The 17,839-nt window shown below is 41.9% G+C and overlaps 1 protein-coding gene across 5 annotated transcripts in view; it reads left to right on the forward strand.

The window, feature by feature from the left end:
• BDNF (brain derived neurotrophic factor) overlaps window positions 1-17,839 on the forward strand; it is a 46,525-nt gene that overhangs the window by 14,127 nt on the left and 14,559 nt on the right. Inside the window, exon 1 of one of the 5 annotated variants that reach the window (XM_073347789.1) lies at window positions 7,493-7,795. The exons of 3 other annotated variants lie outside the window; for them this stretch is intronic. The gene's annotated coding sequence lies outside the window, so the exon portion shown is untranslated. Of the gene's footprint in view, window positions 1-7,492; window positions 7,796-8,513; window positions 8,826-17,839 lie in introns of those variants that run through there. One more of the 5 variants, XM_073347788.1, reaches the window with a different exon arrangement.

Genomic DNA, 17,839 nt, shown 5'->3' on the forward strand with positions numbered 1-17,839 from the left:
TGAAGTTGCTTTGAAACGTATACCGGGTCTGAGGAAGGGAATCCTCCCTTCCATCATATGTTCCAGGGCCAGGGTAACTGTCGCAAGGTTCAAATGGGCATGGGGTTATGAGGAATAGCTCTGTGCTTAGGGAACACATAGTAGATGTGCCTTAAATCCTTGGTTCTGTGTGGAGTTGTGGTCATGTGGTTCCATACTACCTGTGAGCACACTGGCCACCCCTGATGCCACATGCTTACATCCCCCTTACCCACATTCATCACCCTGTTGAGACCTGACACAGAAGGCACGTCCATGATGCAGCTTCCTCCTGTGAGGCTCTCCATGGTGCAGAAATGCACGGTTTAGGCCTTGCACACCCAAGCAGGGCATGTCAGAGTTTGGTGCACAGAAGTGAACAGATTTCATCCAGAAAATGGTATGCAGCACAAGGAAGATTATTTTAAAATATCTCCTAACAAACATACGTTGATTTTTAAATAGAAATCATATGGTAGTTATTTACATCTGATAGTTGCTGATTGGGGTCTACAACCTGCATTAGCGGGGAGAGGGGAGGGGGCTCGACTACATCTAACACATCTTTTCATCTCTAATTTCTATTAATCTATTCTAGCTCAAGGAATATATTTGTCATGCAGTGCCATGTCCAGAGAGTCAATTGATGGCCCATACAATTAATTTATGCACTAAAGTTTGAAAGTTTAGAAGCATGATATATTCAAGCTTGTGGGGGGGGGGGGGGGAAACTAATGAGAGCTTCACAATTACAATTAATAAAGCAATGGATTATACAAATTGCTCTGCCAGTGCAAAGCTGCCCATAAATCAATTTACCCAGAGAATCTCCCCAGTATCCTCACTGGGCATAGTGCTGCCATAGTGGCTCCTTCACCAACTACCGCTCCCTGTGGCCAGGACTGGAGGTGTCGCTGGAGGAAAGAGGGTATAGACAGGCTATCCCCTACATCCCAGCTAACACCAACAGCTACAAGGACCCCATAGAACCCCACAAGGATATCGGTACCCATTGCAGTGATACTGGCATCCTTCTGGCTGTGGTAACATGCACCAAGGAATGGACTGACACAAAACATACCAATGATCAGGAGTAGGAGGTGGGAATGCAAAGACCATTTACAGTCATCTGTGCACACACAGCATCCCCTCACATGTACCAAGCATTCTTCAGCCCCAGTTGGGGGCTCAACTCATTTTATCAAGAAGAAAAAGTTAAAAAGACTGGAAGACTGACACCTGTCTCTCTGTTGAGCTCAAACAAAGAGTGCTTTGAAGTCTACATACACAATGGTGCCAGTTATTAAGTTAATGGTAGATTTATAATCCCAAGTATTTGATAAAATGAAAGACAGCAAACAAAAGTGTTTTAAAGACAATCTTGATCCTATCCACAAATCATTCAATAAAGGTCCTTCTCACCACAAGCCATAGGTATTGAATGAGAAAACCAAGGTGTGGTCTGGGGTTAGTTTCCAGTACAATATTTAATTTGTCTCAATGTACTGACATTTATACTCTGAAACTAAACCATCTTCCATAGTTTTTCAGATGTTTTATTTTCTGACACTTGAACATGAACAATGTGCTTCACGCTCAGAAGTACTTCGCTGATGAGCTATTTGAATATGCTATTAAAAAATCCTGACTCCATCTTAAAAAAAACACTAACTAGTTAAAACTGAAAGGCCTGTGTATCTTAGCTGTACCTGTGCTTTAAAGAGGTGATCCAAAGCCCACTGAATTCATCAGAAAGATCAAGATACGTTGCTGTGTATGGTATAGGATGCCTCAGCCTGGAATTGGTAAAAGGAAGGATTACTGGAAATAATTATAATAGCTGACAGCTATACACGCTCTTCATTCTCAAGAAGCTGTATAAACATTTACATGTACAGGAATCCCCTAACTCACTTCTGAGCCTGGAATGTGGCAGCTGTTTAAAAGTGTACAGCAGCAGTATAAAACTAATGGCATGACAACCTACAAAGGAAAATCGAGTGGCAAATTCTGCTCTCAGACACACACGTAGATGCTACCCCTCACACATGTAACCCCCAACTCTGACCCCCTCTTAATATCAATGGGACTCCCACACCTGCAGGCTGTGTGTGTTTGTTTTTTAACTACAAATAATGTTAGCATGTAGAAGAGTTTGCTAAGGTCTGTTACAGATATTTCATCCAATGGTTTGAAGTGTTATTTTTAAGATATCAAAAAAAAAAAAAAAAAAACCCAGGCTATGAGGAGATTATTAACTGGTAAGTTTTGGCAAGAAACATGCTTGCTGCAGGGGCTGACTAGATGATTGGTTTAGTTTATTAGACTGCTAGAATCTGATCCTTTTAAAAATTAAAAATAATTCATTATAACACGTCTAATTGAAACACCCTGAACACATACAGGAAAGGGGAGATGACTCAGTCCTAACACCTTTCACCCTCGTGTGCAGTAGCAGTTTTCTGATCTCCCTTAATCATAGAGCTCCAATAGCAGGATTCATCTCAGAAGTACATCTCTCGCTCTCCCTCTCTCTCTGTCTAATCTACCTGACTATGGCTCATGTTTCCCCAGCCCTGAGGAATCACATACAGCCTCTTTTGGAGGGGGCGGGGATGGATTTTCTTTTTTCTTTACCATATCTGCAACTGCTTTTGATCCTCCTTTTTGTTATTTCATCCACCCTTCCCCATCATCACCAAGCGCTATGCATTCAGGACCTCTCTTTGTTAGTCATGCGGGTCATGCAGTGAACATTAGAACTGCTCAGGTACTGCACAGTAGTCACCGGATACTCCGATGCACAACCCAGATACTTTGCTCTCTGCTCAGACACTGGCTTTTTAATGCCTGCAAGAGCACATGGGAGTAATGCAGTGACACCGGGTAAACTAATTCCCACTTTCTATGTGTATTGCGAGTGCAAGAGAGGTATAGATACAACTTTGAATTTTCCTTCTGGAGAAGGCTTGCTGTGTCTGTGCATTGCCATTCAAGTGTTGTACTGCTGTATTCCTGCTCTTCTGAGGCCTCCCAATCCTTGCCTCCTGAATCATGCCTTCCTCATCTTGCGTTATGCTGTGCTGCTGTCTTTGATTGCTGTCCTCTCATGTTGACTATTTGACTTGTAAGAGCAGATGCAGTACTACAAAACTACTAGTCAATACAGGCAATATATTTATTATATTGGATACCCTGCTGGTACTTTCTGCATATTGTAAAGCGATTTCATGCCCTGCTTAGAAGTTACCAAGTACATTCTTGAAATTGCCTAAGCAGTAAATTAGACTATTTTAAACTACCAAAAAGGAGACCAAGAAACTATTATATACACCCTGGACCACATCCTAACCCAGACTCTGGCCCCTTTCCACACTTTTAACAGGGCAGCTACTGATGCCTCTGCCATGGGGAATTTCTAGTTGGCATAGAGCTGGTACAGCCGGCTTTATGCCTCCTTCTCCTGGCACCCCAGCTATATAGGGAGTGCTGAAGATATGAACAGAGCACAACAATGCTGTAATGACTCCCAGAAATACCTACAAGCTGGCACTAAGCTGCTCTAACTTGCCTTACCTGCCAAACCAACTCCCAGAAGCCCCAGGGGCAGAGAAATGCAAATATGGCATGATGCCACTTTCCCCCAGCCTTGCATCCTATACTGAGTACAGCTTGGTCATTTTATTTGCATAAAGTCTAGCTGCTCAGGATTTATACAGCTGAAACAAATTTAGGCTCAATCCTTCAAGGTGCTGTGCACTTGCAAAGTGCAAAATGAGGGCGCTTAGAAGCTTCCCACTCACTTTCAGGATCAAACCCTGGAACCCTAAAGTGCTGCATTTTCTGTGCAATGATTGTCACGTAGTCATACAACAGAGTCAAAATTCAGTCATTCTATGACAAATGTGGCTTGTCTGCAAACTCAAATTATGTTTATAGCGCATTGAGATTTTTAGCATCACTTGAGTTGATTTTGATCAATTTTCCATTCCTTTATTCTGAAAAAAAGTAGCAAAGATAGGTAACTAGGAGACATGAATAAACATAATTAAACATAAAATACTTGTAGTGATATTAGTACTGACCTCAGCCAATTAAAATTATTAATAGAAAAAAATACTCTGGTGTCAAAACTTGAGTACATTGACATCATTCTCATTTGTATAATCAGGATTAGTTTATATTTCCTGACAACAAGGAGAGATGGGCATCCAAATGGTTGCTTCTTGACCTTTTTCTCTTAGAAAAACAAGTTGGGATAATGTTATGCTAATAAAACAGATGGTATAAGGATAGCAAGAAAAGTTTTGTTGGGAAAAAAGACTCAAAAACCTACTGTGTTCGTTACAGAATTTTTGAAAAAAGATTATTCCTTTTAAATATTGGAGTTTTACTGCTTCCGTTAGCATTGTGAAGGGGAAGTTTAAGAACCCTGCAAACTACTATATCATATAATTACAGTCTTTTAGGGTTTGGTCCTGATAGATCAGTCAGTTTAATTCATAACCCCAGCAGAGACAGAAACCAGAAGTGCATGCTTCTGCTTCTTCTATGTGCTATCTACTGCATCATTAGTGCCCATGGTATAGTTCAAATTTAAGTCAGCAAGACAGCACTGATCTTTGCAATCGTCTGTTGCTGCAGGGATAAATCAACATTACATTGATTGACAACCTTTATTTGTACCTTCTTTCTCTTTTGTTGAATAAAAAGAGAGAGAGAAGTTTATTTCATGTACACGAAAAACCAGTTTAATTATTTAGGGGGCAAAAGACTGTCAGTTACAAAATAAATTTTGTATCTGTTGATGTGCCATGATAATGATTCCAAGAGCCTTGCAGAACACTAAGAGATGGCAAATGGATTGAAAGTGAAGTTTATCTGATATGGAAATAATTTCTTATCGCTTTGTTCCTTTCCATCCAGCCTGCATTTTTGCTTTTTGTTTGAAATATCTCTGTATGCTGTTGCCTGTAAAACCCCACTGGGGAAAAATGTATTCACCTGACACTGTTAGGTTATGAGACATCATTTTTCAGATGATAGTGAGGTGAAAATGTAATAAGAGCGCTCTTTATGGGTTCACCTGGGAGTCAGCGGGAAATCTCAAGAGGTATAATCCTTGCAATAGGAATTTTGTAGGCAGTAGGCTATATATTTCATAAAGCAGACAGAACATCTAAGAATGATGGGTAGATTTGCCTATGGGATTGCCTTTGTATTCTGAGTTATTTAAAAAAATCTAATAAATTATGGGCCCGATCTTTTCATGCTCCCTCATGCAAAGCTCACGTTGAAGGCAGTGTCAAGGCCTGGAAAATCAGGAACATAGATTGTATGGTAAACTTTAATATTGAAACCCAGATAAAGCATTTTTATTTCCCCAGCAGGGGCTCCAAAGGCTGGCTGGTAATGACCCCCAAGGGGCTGGTTAGGCCAGATAGGCATTGTCAGAGCACAGTGGTACTTTGACCATGCATTGTCCCCCAGGTATGTCCCTATGCCACGGCAGAAGGCTGAATGGGGGTGGCAGAGCCACCTGGAGATTCCTGCAGCCTGGGGGAAATCCTCAGCTGCCTGGTTAAATCAGCTTTGTGATCCTTTTTCACCACCAGAGCACAGTTCAAATGAATGTATCATGATTAATGATCCCATAGTTTTTAAATGGCTGTAACATGGTTCATTACCCAGATTAAAAACACTGGTCCTACCTACAAAGACATGGCCAAAGCATGTTATAACAGCTAGGAATCTATTGTGTCCTATTAAACCAGCCCCACAGCATGGAAAAATTGCTGTGCAGATGAGCCCTTGAACTGCTTTCAAAAATTATTTGACTTAACATAGTTTAGCCCCTCAATGTAATGGAGGGCAGTCACCATTTTCAGAAATGTCTTACAATATCCCTGCTACCGCCACCACTTCCAGATAACAGTTAATAGCTGCTTCAGTGTCCCTAATCCAGGATTCTTGATACTGTTCATGTGCACATGCATTGCATTTAAGGGAAGGGATCTCCCTGTAGAAATAAAATAGATGAATTAAATTATCACTACTATAACCTTTCAATAGCCTGCTGCCATTACATTTGAATGGTAGGTCATTCAGATTTCTTGCTCTGAATGTGCAATATAAAAGAATGGTGTCCTGTTCAAACCATGTGAATTGCAGGAGACAACCATACTAGTGCAGTTATATTTATAAATGTGAATGGTCCCACAAAAGTGTGATCAAAATTCAAAAATAAAGTAGATATGTTAACTGATGACAAATTTGAACAAGTCCCAACAGAAGGAGGATCTGTGGCACCTTAGAGACTAACAAATTTATTTGAGCATAAGCTTTCGTGAGCTACAGCTCACTGCTGTAGCTCACGAAAGCTTATGCTCAAATAAATTTGTTAGTCTCTAAGGTGCCACAAGTCCTCCTTTTCTTTTTGGGGATACAGACTAACACGGCTGCTAGTCTGAAACCTCCCAATAGAAGGTCACCTGTGCAACACCACTGAGACAAATATGGTTGTACAGGTGTGGCAGAGATATCCCTGAGGGCAGAAATAGAGGGTGGGTTTGTACCAGTGTGGCTGAGGGCAGTATTTGGCCAGTGGAATTGGTATTACTGGCAATTATTCACCAGACAGAAAGAACAGAGCATGATTTTTAGAGCCCAGGCTGAGTTTGCAGGGCTGGCAGTTTGAAAGGCCATCTTTTTTACTTGTAGGCTGAGTTAGTCTGATCTGGAAATCATTGAGACAGTAAATGTGGAGTCCTTTTCAGTATGCTACTAGATTTTTAGCCAAACCACATTAAAAAAAAAAAGTCCAAGAAGACTTGTAATGTGGTACTTTACTAAGGTTTCTAAAACAGTTTTAAAAGCCGTAGTAGGGAAACAAACTAAGTTAACCACATGTAAGCCATGCTGCTCCCCTTAACATATATCAAAAGTTGTTTTATGTAGAAGGCCTTAGGTATCCTCAAATTTTAAAAGCCTGGAATAGTCACAACTTTTCTGATCTAATGAATGCAGGTATTTCATAGTAAAGGCACACAGGCTGTCCGAAGGCAAAAATGACTTACATACATTTGTTAAAGTAAAACCTTGCAGTGGGCCTGAGCAATTGAAGTAATTGACTAGAGTGACAACAGGTTCAGGCCTTAAGGTTCACAAATATATTTGCCTCAACTGATTCATGGGAGAGATGATGATCCCGCTTTGAAAATAAACTAACTCACACTATGTCTGTTTTGGGGGAAATGGGAGCAACTCAAGTGAGAACATCATAAACATGTGTAAGGCACTGAAACGAAACCCTGTTAATAAAAGATGCATCATTCTCAATGCATGGTATTTTGATTCTTGTAATCCATGCAGTAGTGTGTCTATGCGAGGCAGCCAGGGTATCATATGACATACACGTCAAGCGTGTAGAGCAAGCGCTCGTGTGGCTTCCCACCCACACTCCCATTCAGAGCGCTAGAGGTCTGATGAAGCTTGAGCTAACCCTAGCGAGCGAGCGAGCATGAAATCTTTCTGTTTTTACCAAGATCAAATGGATCTACTCACTCAGAGGATTCCATTATTACCTCCACTATGCAATTTCCACTATCAATAATTTAATCTATTTGCTGCATAAACAGAAGGGGAAACCAGCAAGCCAGATTTTTGAAGGGGGAAGAAAAACACCCCCCAAACCAGAGCCAATTTGGGAGTTTCGTCAGAGGTCCCACATGCAGCGCTGTTGATATTGACTTGTACAAGTAGCCACTAAAAATAAAAGGTGGGTTTTGGATTTCTGTCTGTTGTTATGCCTCCGAGAAAGTCTTTAGGCTGTCTAGATTGTGCAAATATGCCCCTGCGTGTCTCCAGAAAGTGACTAGCGTAACGTTATCTGGAGCGTTCATTAATAAACAATGCTTATTATCTTGATTGCATCCTTAAAAGCAAACTATGAAGGGGTCAGTGAGGGAGCTATACTTAAATGGATCTGGTTTGTTTAATATACTAACACGTAAACTAGTATTCTCCCGCGTTTAAGAGATTTAGGTGCAGGCTCAGACTCCTGGTGGGTTTTATTTTGATGTGGTTCTTCGTTGTCATTTCTCGGTTTCTCTGCGTTTCTTTAGTAAAGTCAAACACCACTTTTGCCTTGTAGCAGGGATATAGAAGTTGCAAACTAAGGAGCAGGCAGTAGACCTGAGTCAGCAGCTGTGGAAGCCGAAGTGTGTGAATCAGAATAATTATCGGGGGAGGGAAATTCTGGGGGATCCCCCCCCCGGTATTAACTGATTGGAGAGTGTATTACTAACTAGCATAGAATAAAGAGGCCAGGGGGGTTGTTGATCGGACCCCTTCAGGGCAAGAAGTTTAGGGAAAGAGGGAAGGGCTGGCAGTGCTCTGCTGAGTGAGGGGCTTGTCCCACTCGGCTGCGATGGAAGGGAAAAGGCGTGCGGTTCCTTTAAGCCAAGCAACCCGGCGCTGGTGGCTCGGGCTCGCTGGAGCTGCTTGCTGGAGACAGTTTGACCAATAGACGCCCAAACGGAGATCTAAATAATTCCTGAGTGAGAAGAAGCCAAGGCAGAGGCTTGTGTGAGAGGCTCCTGCACCAGCCGGGGAGTGGGGGTGGGAGTGGGGGGGATCTGAGCCTCACAACAACTCTGCTGCCCTCCCACCCTTCATAAAGCTTTGATGAGACACTTGAGCTGCCTCCTGTGTTGCTGGGGCTGCAGGAGGCGGCTGGTGGGACTGGGCGGCTCGGAGAGGATGTGACTTTCCGGAGCGACCCGAGCAGGCTTTGCGTGGACAACAAGGTACGAGGCGTCTCTTGGCCCGAACTAACTCACTCTTCTCCGCCAGCGCGGCCGCCTGGCCGGGAAAGTTGAGTGTCAGGGCTGGGCACGGGCGGGGGGCCGCCAGGGGCAACTTCTGGCTGGGCTTCCCCTTCCCATGAGCCAGCCCCTGGGGGCGGGCAGCCCCTGGCGCAGTGTGAGCCCGGGGAAGCGGGAGAGACGCAGGCCGGGGAGAGGAGGGGATCCCGTGCAGAGGGGAGTGCCTAGGGAGGATGGGCAGGAAGGGGGCCTGGGGGCGCGGCTCGGGGGGATCCAAGGCTGGGGGAAGAGGAGACGGGGGATCCAGGGCTCTGGAGTTCGGGAGCTGGGCGCCCATGGGCGGAGGGGGGGATGCGAGCCGGGGTGAGGCTGAGTTAGGGGGTCATGGGACTGGGGGTCCTTCCCCTCTCCCCGCTCAGGAGCGCCCCCAGCCGCCTTTGTTCCCTGCAGGCTCCGCTGGGCTCGGGAGAGCGCCCCGCCGGCGCGCGCAGACACCTGTCCGCCCCGTGCGCCGCGGCAGGGGCTGGGCAGGTAGCAGGCAGCGCAGCTGGGCTTGCTCGGAGCCAGGTGGGGGTGGCGCGGTTCCCAGCCTGTCCCCTGCCCAGCCCCCCGGTCCGGTCTCCCGGCGGCGGCTTGGAGCTCGGTCCAGAGCGAAGGGGGACCCGAGAAGAGTGTCTGGCCGCCAGGGCTTCCCCGTCGCTCCAAGCCCTGGCAGAGCCGGGGGCAAAGAGCCCCGTGCGTTGTAATGGAGACGGGGATTGCGCAGGCTGGCTGGCTGGGGACGGGGATCCCCCGGGGGGTGCGGCCACGGGCAGGCTCAGCGACACAGCTTGCCCGAGCGCTGCTGCAGGGGCTGAGGCAACGAGCGTGCCACGGGGGGGCGGCGGCGGCGGCCGGAGCTAAGGCTGCAATACAAAACAGCCCCGCGGGGCGCACGCCGTCCGTGCGCCGGTGCGAAGGTTGGGAGCGAGCGAGGGGAGTTTTGGTGGGGAAGGTGGCCCTCTGCTGGCCGGTGGTTGAACAGCAGCTTGCGGCCGAAGGAAAGGGGGAGCGAGGCTAGCTAGCTGTCACCACCGATCTCAATTCCCTGCTGGGGACTGGAAGGTCTTCCATGGATCTTAGAATCATAGAATCTCAGGGTCGGAAGGGACCTCAGGAGGTCATCTAGTCCAACCCCCTGCTCGAAGCAGGACCAATCCCCAACTAAATCTTCGCGAGCTACGAGCCACTCCAGCCCGCTTGTATTCTGCTAAAGCGTCACATTTAGCAAATGATGCACCCGTAATGAATGAGGGACGTATAGCTGCCTCTGTACAGCTGGCGTGAGATGCGCAGAGCATGAGAGATCTGTCATCACCGTTAGCTTATGTGTATGTCTTAACTGAACTTGCAATGAGGTGTTTCCCCCAGTCGGTCTGTGCAATAACCAGTGAACACTTTCTGAGGAGAGTAAAGGCATGTACATTGACAGGAATGAAGGCAAAGTGGATTTCTAAGTCTCAGAGTAATCTTCCCAGTACTCTATCTCTTTCAGCAATAATAGTTTGCTGGTTACACTGATGTAATTCTGTGTGCTAAACACCTTTTACAATAGAGCATACTACAGGAAAAGCTGCAAAACAGCGTAGTAAATAAATACATTTGGGTTCAAACATTTTACATCTTTTCTTCATTGTTAAACTTTGATACTTTACATTCTCATGTTCAGGACTGTTTTTTTAATATAGTCATAAAAGTAATGCATGAACTTTCATTGTTTGCTTTATGCAACATTAGATTTCCTCCAGATTTAAGGTTATTTGGCTATGACATGGACCGCTTCAAGCTATTATAGCTGTAAGGAATTAAGCAGTGCAGTTTTGGCAGTGGGCATACATAAGTGTATGTGTAACATATTGCCTGAAACTATAAATGGAATGTTTGAGTATAAGGAGAAGAAACTCATTGACCGCAGCTCAGAATAATGTATCTATATATCAACTGAGGTACAGTAGGTGAATGGAAAGATACACTTGTTGAAATGTAACCTTTACTGGAATTTAAAACATGTTGGTTACCATAACTGGAATTCCAATACCATAAAGTCTTTGTCCTTTTCATCAACTTTGTGTTAAACTGAGGAAAGAATATGAAAGTATTCAGTAAATAATTAAACGGATTATACTCTGTGTGCAATGAATGAAGAAGAGAACTCTTCAGGGTGTAAAAGTTTCTATCTTTGAGTAAATTAGATAATAGCTATGTGTTCTCTCTTTTAAGAATTGGGAAGATGGTAAAATAATGGTGTTTTTTTTCTGTCTTTGTTTTAATTTCATGGCTAGATTGAAAATAGTTCTCTTTCCTCTGAAAAGGAATTAGAATTAAATGGTAAGTGGTTTTGGATGGTCAAAACTGAATTAATGATTTGGATACCTTGCAATATCCTACTGATTTTTTTAAAATATAATTTTACGACATTAAAAGAGTAAAATGTTATAATCATGGACATCATTCTTTTTAATTCCGGAGATGCTATTAGTGTCTTCACTTGAACATTAAAGTTTTTTACAATGTACATTTTACTTTCACTTTATTATAGGTTGCTGTTTTGAGGTTATTACCATTGTGAGATCAATAGTCATTATTTATTTATGTTTCTAGTAACTGAGTTTTAATGTATGCAGGGAATCTATCCCGGTGATATATTCTCTTCAGCAAATATTTGTGTATCTGTAATTCGTGGTTTGATAAAAATACATATACATAAAAAAATCTATGGTATTTCATACATATCCACACATAGGGCCAGGCTTTGAACCTCTTGCTTATACACATGAACAGTTAGTCATCCAACTAGTCCCACTTATTTTGGGTGGATAGTTGTTCACCAGCATGAGTAAGAAGTTTGTAATCTGGTCCTTTATTTGTATGTGTTTAATCAGTCACCTCACAGTAAAAGGTCATAATATTGATTTAGGGCCACTTTCTCATCCCTTAATCACATTGAATAGTAGTTTAGTCCTTGAATAGTCTGACTGGAATCAATGGATCTACTTGCAGAGTAAGATACTACTTAATGTGAGTATGGGAATCAAAATTGCCCCCACAGCATTTGCATTACCGTTGACCCAAAGGTGGCCTGATTTGTGTAGCTGTGCAGTGATGTAAGTGGGTATAAGGCTCCCGGCAGCCATGTCCTAGCTATCCGAACCATGGGTGGATGTGCAGGAGGAGACAGTCTTCACAGAGGCATTACATCTCCTCCCACTGCACATGTGTGGTGCTTTAGGTGTGCAAACAGACTAGATGCAGGACTGTCCCTCAGACTGTGGGGGAATCTGTGAGGCACATTGAGACTCTCTTCTGGTCCACTCTTGGGGCAGCACAATAGCATGCTGCCACTTACTCTGGGCTCAGGCCAAAGCCACAACTTGGCCTCAAATATAAAATCACTTGAAAAGTGCTGATAGTCACTGTTAGTTAACACACCCAAGAAGAGCCTTTCTACAAGGCTCCATAACATGAACAAATTTTCTGCCATAGTACTACCACTTAATGTTCAACTTCACTGAACCACAGCTCGGGAAACCCATTTATAAATTTTATGCCTTGTGTTCAGGTCCACAGCATTCTTTGCTTTCTAGCACTGCAGAGAGGTGCCGTCATTATAAGGCTGTAAAGTCAGGTTAGAGCAAGCTGTAAGGATCAACAACATTTTAATTCTTATCTGAATAACTCTGTTGGAATAGGGGAGCGGGGGTAGAGGGGTGAAGGGGAGGGCAAGTGTATATTGTATTTTGTAAGGGGATGAGGAGGCTAAACTGAAAAGGCTGGCTCTCATCAATATGCTTTCAAACATAAAACACATTAGTTTATATGTTGCCACAGGAGGACTGCACGACCCAGCTGAAAACACAGTACAGAGTTACATTTTTAAAATTCATCTTTCTAATGTGCAGTCAAGACACACATAGGAAAATAAACATCCAATAAATCTTTTTTAAAGTCGCACACATAATGAAGATCCAGAGCTGAAAGAAGCCTGCAGTTTTAACTTATTATCTCTACAGTACTGTCTCACCGTAAACAATAGAACATAATAGCTGAAGAAGTTGCACTGTTAGCTCAGTTAATAGGCCCTCAAGGGTGCACATAGGAAAGCAGAAGTCAAGGAGAAGTTATGGGCAGAAGAATCTCAAACTTTGTGTGTGTAAATCTGAGAGTGGAGATCAGTGAGCTTTCACACTGCTATAGTGAGTACACTACTGCTTTAAAAATAAAAGGCCATCAAATTTATTTTAAGTGTCTGCCTTATAGATTTATATAAATGGCTGAAACATAGTGTTAAGCATGTGTCATCTGCCTACAGTGAAAAATCTCATGTTATGCACTGCGTGGGGTACTGGAGGCTCTGATGTAAGCAGCTATATCCTTTTAGTAGGGTAATTACTTACTTGTCTTGACTTGTTTTCAAATGATTGTTATGAGTACTCCTAATTGCAAAATTGCTGCTTAATTGAAAGACTCTCTCAATCATCTCTGAAAGCAGTTCATATGCTGGCACACTCTGTGATATCAAACAGTGAACTGCATTTTAAATAGGTGTTTTTAAGAACAGTTAAAGTTGAGTACTAGATTTGTAATTTTTTTTTAAATATTACTGAAATGAGAAGTAGTGGAACAAATTACAATCTCTGGTTCCAAAAAAGGAAAAAGGTGAGTAATATCCCCTTTAACACATCTTATTGCAGTGATCAAGCAGTACAGGTGTGCTTTTAAACAAGCTGACTGATGTGCAGCTGGAACTGAGACTGACAGCTGGTAAGCTGTGACCACTGTGTATCCTGCTGACCACTATTGTCTCATTGTTGCTTTGTGCTCCCCTATCTGACTGTTTCCATCTGTTGTCTCTTGTCTCAGAGCTGGATTGTAAACTCGTTGGGGTAGGACACTGACCTTTTGTACTGTGTTTGTACAGCACCTAACGCTATGGGATCCTGGCCCATGATTGGACTCCTAGATGCTGCCACAATAATAATGTACATTAACTACACAGTGCATTCGAACAACTTGCTCTTATACTGACTACATTGTGTAACAGATGATGTTGCCAGATTAAATCCTTATGCCACTTGGAGGCAGACTTCTTTAAATACTAGAAGACACAGCATCAGAGGGAAGAAAATACTTTAGTTTTTGGACTAGACAGGTGTGTTATTAGGACAGCTGTTCTGTTGGAATACCACATAACATTATTTTATGCTAGGCATGTATTGCTATAATTTTAGGTCCTGATCCTTCAAACATGTATGTGGGTAACTATGCTCAAATGAGAAGTCTCACTGACATCTGTGCAAATATTCACATGAGTAAATTTATGCAAAAGTGTGTTTGCTCGTTCAGGGTCTTAATTTTTCACTTTCTTCACCATACTGGGGCAGATCCTCAGCTGGTGTAAAATAGCTGCATTGATTTCAGCTGAGCCAGATTGACTTAAACTAGCTGAGGATCTGCTAATATATTGAGGATCTGATTACATTAACCACGTATTTGCTAGTCATGCTATATCAACTTTGTTAAACTAGGTGTGCAAAAAAACAAGTATCCTAGTTTCAATCACAGGAAGTATTAATTCCAATTCTTTATAAATCACTCAAGTATACAAAATGAAAAGGAAGGGAGGAGAAAACAGGTTGTTTTTATTTTGTAGTATAAACAAAGGATTTGCTAGGATGATACCGACTATATGTGATTATAGTCCCTTAGTTATTCTGATATTACCAGTCCCAAAATGTCCCATTACTGCATAATCTAGGCATCACTAATAGCTACACGAATTGTCTGAAGATGAGTTCCATAAGACTTCATATAATAACTTTTCATGCATTCGTGACAGCTGTCATCATGCTGCAGTAGTTGTATATTTACCTCACTAAGAATGTAGTATCTTTCCATGAAGTAATTCTCTTTTAAACTAGTTAATTAAGACTTTGTAATTTCTTTCCATGGCAATTGTGTACAAAATTGAAAGCATGACAATCCATATGAGTTTTTTTCTAAGTCCTCTAAAATGCTTGAAATTTAATGGCTCTTTATTCCATAAAGGTGCCTTAATTTTGGGTCCATTAAATCTATTTGCCTTTTTCCATATACTCTGACAGCAAAATGCAGAAATCATATTACTTAATTTCAGACTGTATTATAAATTTAAAGAAAATAGGGACGTTGCTTTAATTTCAGAGTAGAATAATTACAAGAGTTAATTCTATGGGATAAAAAGAATACTTATTGCTAAATTCTGGAGAAGTATTTGTAGATCTGAGTAGCTCAAAATCTGAACTACTATCGCCACCTAGAGATAAATTCCACACATTTGCCAGACATGCCAACAACTTTTTGTGTAAGCAACTCTTGAAAACTGAAATTAGTGATGAGGCTATTAATATTAACTGCTCTGAGTAGACAGAAACTAGGTTTACCAGTGCATGGCGTCTTTGTTTTTAAAATATTTATGCATTAAAGTTGTGTCTATGACTTTTCTGATGAGGCAGAAAACTCTAGTATTCACACAGTCCTCTTTATGCGGTGTGAACAAATAAACAAGAAGGAACACTTTCAGTAAATCAGATGCCTATTTAACTTTATATTATTACTAGGGAAATATTTGCAAGTTAAATTTCTCTGGGTTTGTTACAGGTGTCATTGAGACTCAATTGCATGTTCAAAGTGTGCGCCAAATACATGATTGCAAAATCCCTTTAAGGATTTGATTTTTCATTTACGTGAAAACTAATTTAAAATAATTTTATTGTGCAGGAAAGTTTTTTTAATAGAAATTCCAAGAATTTTTTGAGGCTGTGACTCTTGAGGATGAGATCCTCTCTGCATTGAAGTAAATTGCAAAACTCCCATTGATTTGAAAGTGGCTGAAATTCTGAACCCAATCTTTAAATACAATATTGAGGTTGAACTGTGGGAGGGATATGCAGATGTGTGTTTAGCTACTCCATACATTGTACAATGAAGAGTGGATTATTCTATTCTATGTGTGGCTGGCTCAGAGAAACCCAGAATGAAGGAGGGCAATGACAATTTCCCCTCTTAAATGTTTCATATTTCCTTCTGGTTGATGGAAATTATAGTACTTGCCTTCCATTTGGGAGTATGCACTTCCCTGGTGCAGCCATCAGGAGTTGTTCATACAGAACGCTAGAGTGTTTCTCTGCACTCCCTACCTCCCAGAACCCATATAATCTTTTTTCTAAATATTTCTCCCTGACTTCACATAGGAGACTGGTTTCAGAGACTTAAAGGTAGACTTAAGATAGCCAGTATACAGCCATTAAGCTAGGGTTTTCAAAGATGTCTAAAAGATTGAGGCCCCCAACTCCCACTGAATTCCAATGGAAGTTGAGAATCTAACTCTTAGGCAACTTTGAAAGTCCCAGCCATTAGTCTATAATATTTACTTAGCATCTTGTCCTTTTAAATGATGACTCTGGTTATTTCTCAGAAACTTTAGAACCTACGATTACAGTCACACACTATATTATGGTAGATGACTAATCTATATTTCCTAAGTTTCTCTTGGGATTCAATGAGTTATTGTGATATAAAGAGAATCCTTTATATTCAAGTTAGGAGCACAAATGCAGAAGTCTTATACTATGCTACATTATAGAGAGTCATATGGTTAGTGTTCACTATATCAAATTATGATCTCAGATATCTGAGAGGCTCCCATTGATTGCAATTCTAGTTATGTATGCACATCTGAGAGCAGAAGCTGGCCTATTACAGTACAGTAGCCACATAGGCACACATATGTATGCAGTGTTGTGTAAGAGTAGGCTGCTGGCAAAAAAACATATGTCTCAATTATAGGGAGGACTCTTGAGCAAAAATATCGTTGTACAAACATAGGGGTTTAAAAGACCTCAACACATGCTTCTGCATCATGATTATTTATTTAGCAGCAAGCACTGGACTAGAATCCTTTTCCTCTCACCCTAACCAATATTCATGGGATCTTATATTAAGTGTCTAAAGGAGATGGTAGAATCAAACATACAACCTCTCAATCCTAGTACAACCTCTCAATCCTCTCAACCCTTGTCTCATCCAAGATGAGTAAAACACTGCTTTATTTGAACATAAGAGCTCCTGAGGAAATACAGCATTGTTTAGAGCAGGGAACTAAACATCATAATCTCTGGATTCTTTAACCAGCTTTGTCAATGACTGTTTGAATTTGCCAACATCCTTAATCTTACTGGGCCTTAGTTTGTCCATCTCTAAAATGGACATGCACCCTGTAAGTGCTTGAGATCCTGAGATGAAAAGAAACTACTTACATATATTTAGTTTTATTTAAGGGCTGAATTAATGAAATCAGTCGCTCCTGCTTAAGAATAACGGTGTCCCTGTTGCTAGTGTGAATATTCTTGGCAAGGGCTCCTGGTCATTGTTAGGACTTGATTCTTGGTGTTCTCAGATAAATGAGAGTCTGCTGGCTTCCTGCTCTCATACTTGGATCTTCAGTTGATGTTTCTGCTCCTCATGAGTTGATCATCTGATCTGATTAGAACATAAATGCCAAAAGACAAATAGTTGTGATGATAGGCTTCACTCTGAATGCTGACAGCTGAATCCAAGGGGGAAGAAAAACCACAAACAAGCCAAGTTGGCAGTGAGTCTAAACCAGTGCCTAAGATCCAAACACAGATGAACTATGGTGAAGTCATGAACTTCATGGCTACCCTTTATCCTTACCGTCCTTCAGCCCTAGTGGGCTGAACCAAAACCAGATCTGAACACCTCTGAACTTCCATAGGGTTTGGATCCAAATCTGAACATTATGGCTTGTGACAAAGTCACAGATTATCTTTTCACTGCAAAATATTGGCAGGTCACCACAGATGCATCATGCAGATTTGGTCAGCAAGGAGGTCCTTGTTTTTTGTTCTTCTTTTTTTTATGAGCAGCAAAGAGAAGTTTTGCAAAGTTTTTTTTCTGTA

This window comes from Lepidochelys kempii, chromosome 6, assembly GCF_965140265.1.
Source record: "Lepidochelys kempii isolate rLepKem1 chromosome 6, rLepKem1.hap2, whole genome shotgun sequence".
Taxonomy (NCBI): Eukaryota; Metazoa; Chordata; order Testudines; family Cheloniidae; genus Lepidochelys; species Lepidochelys kempii.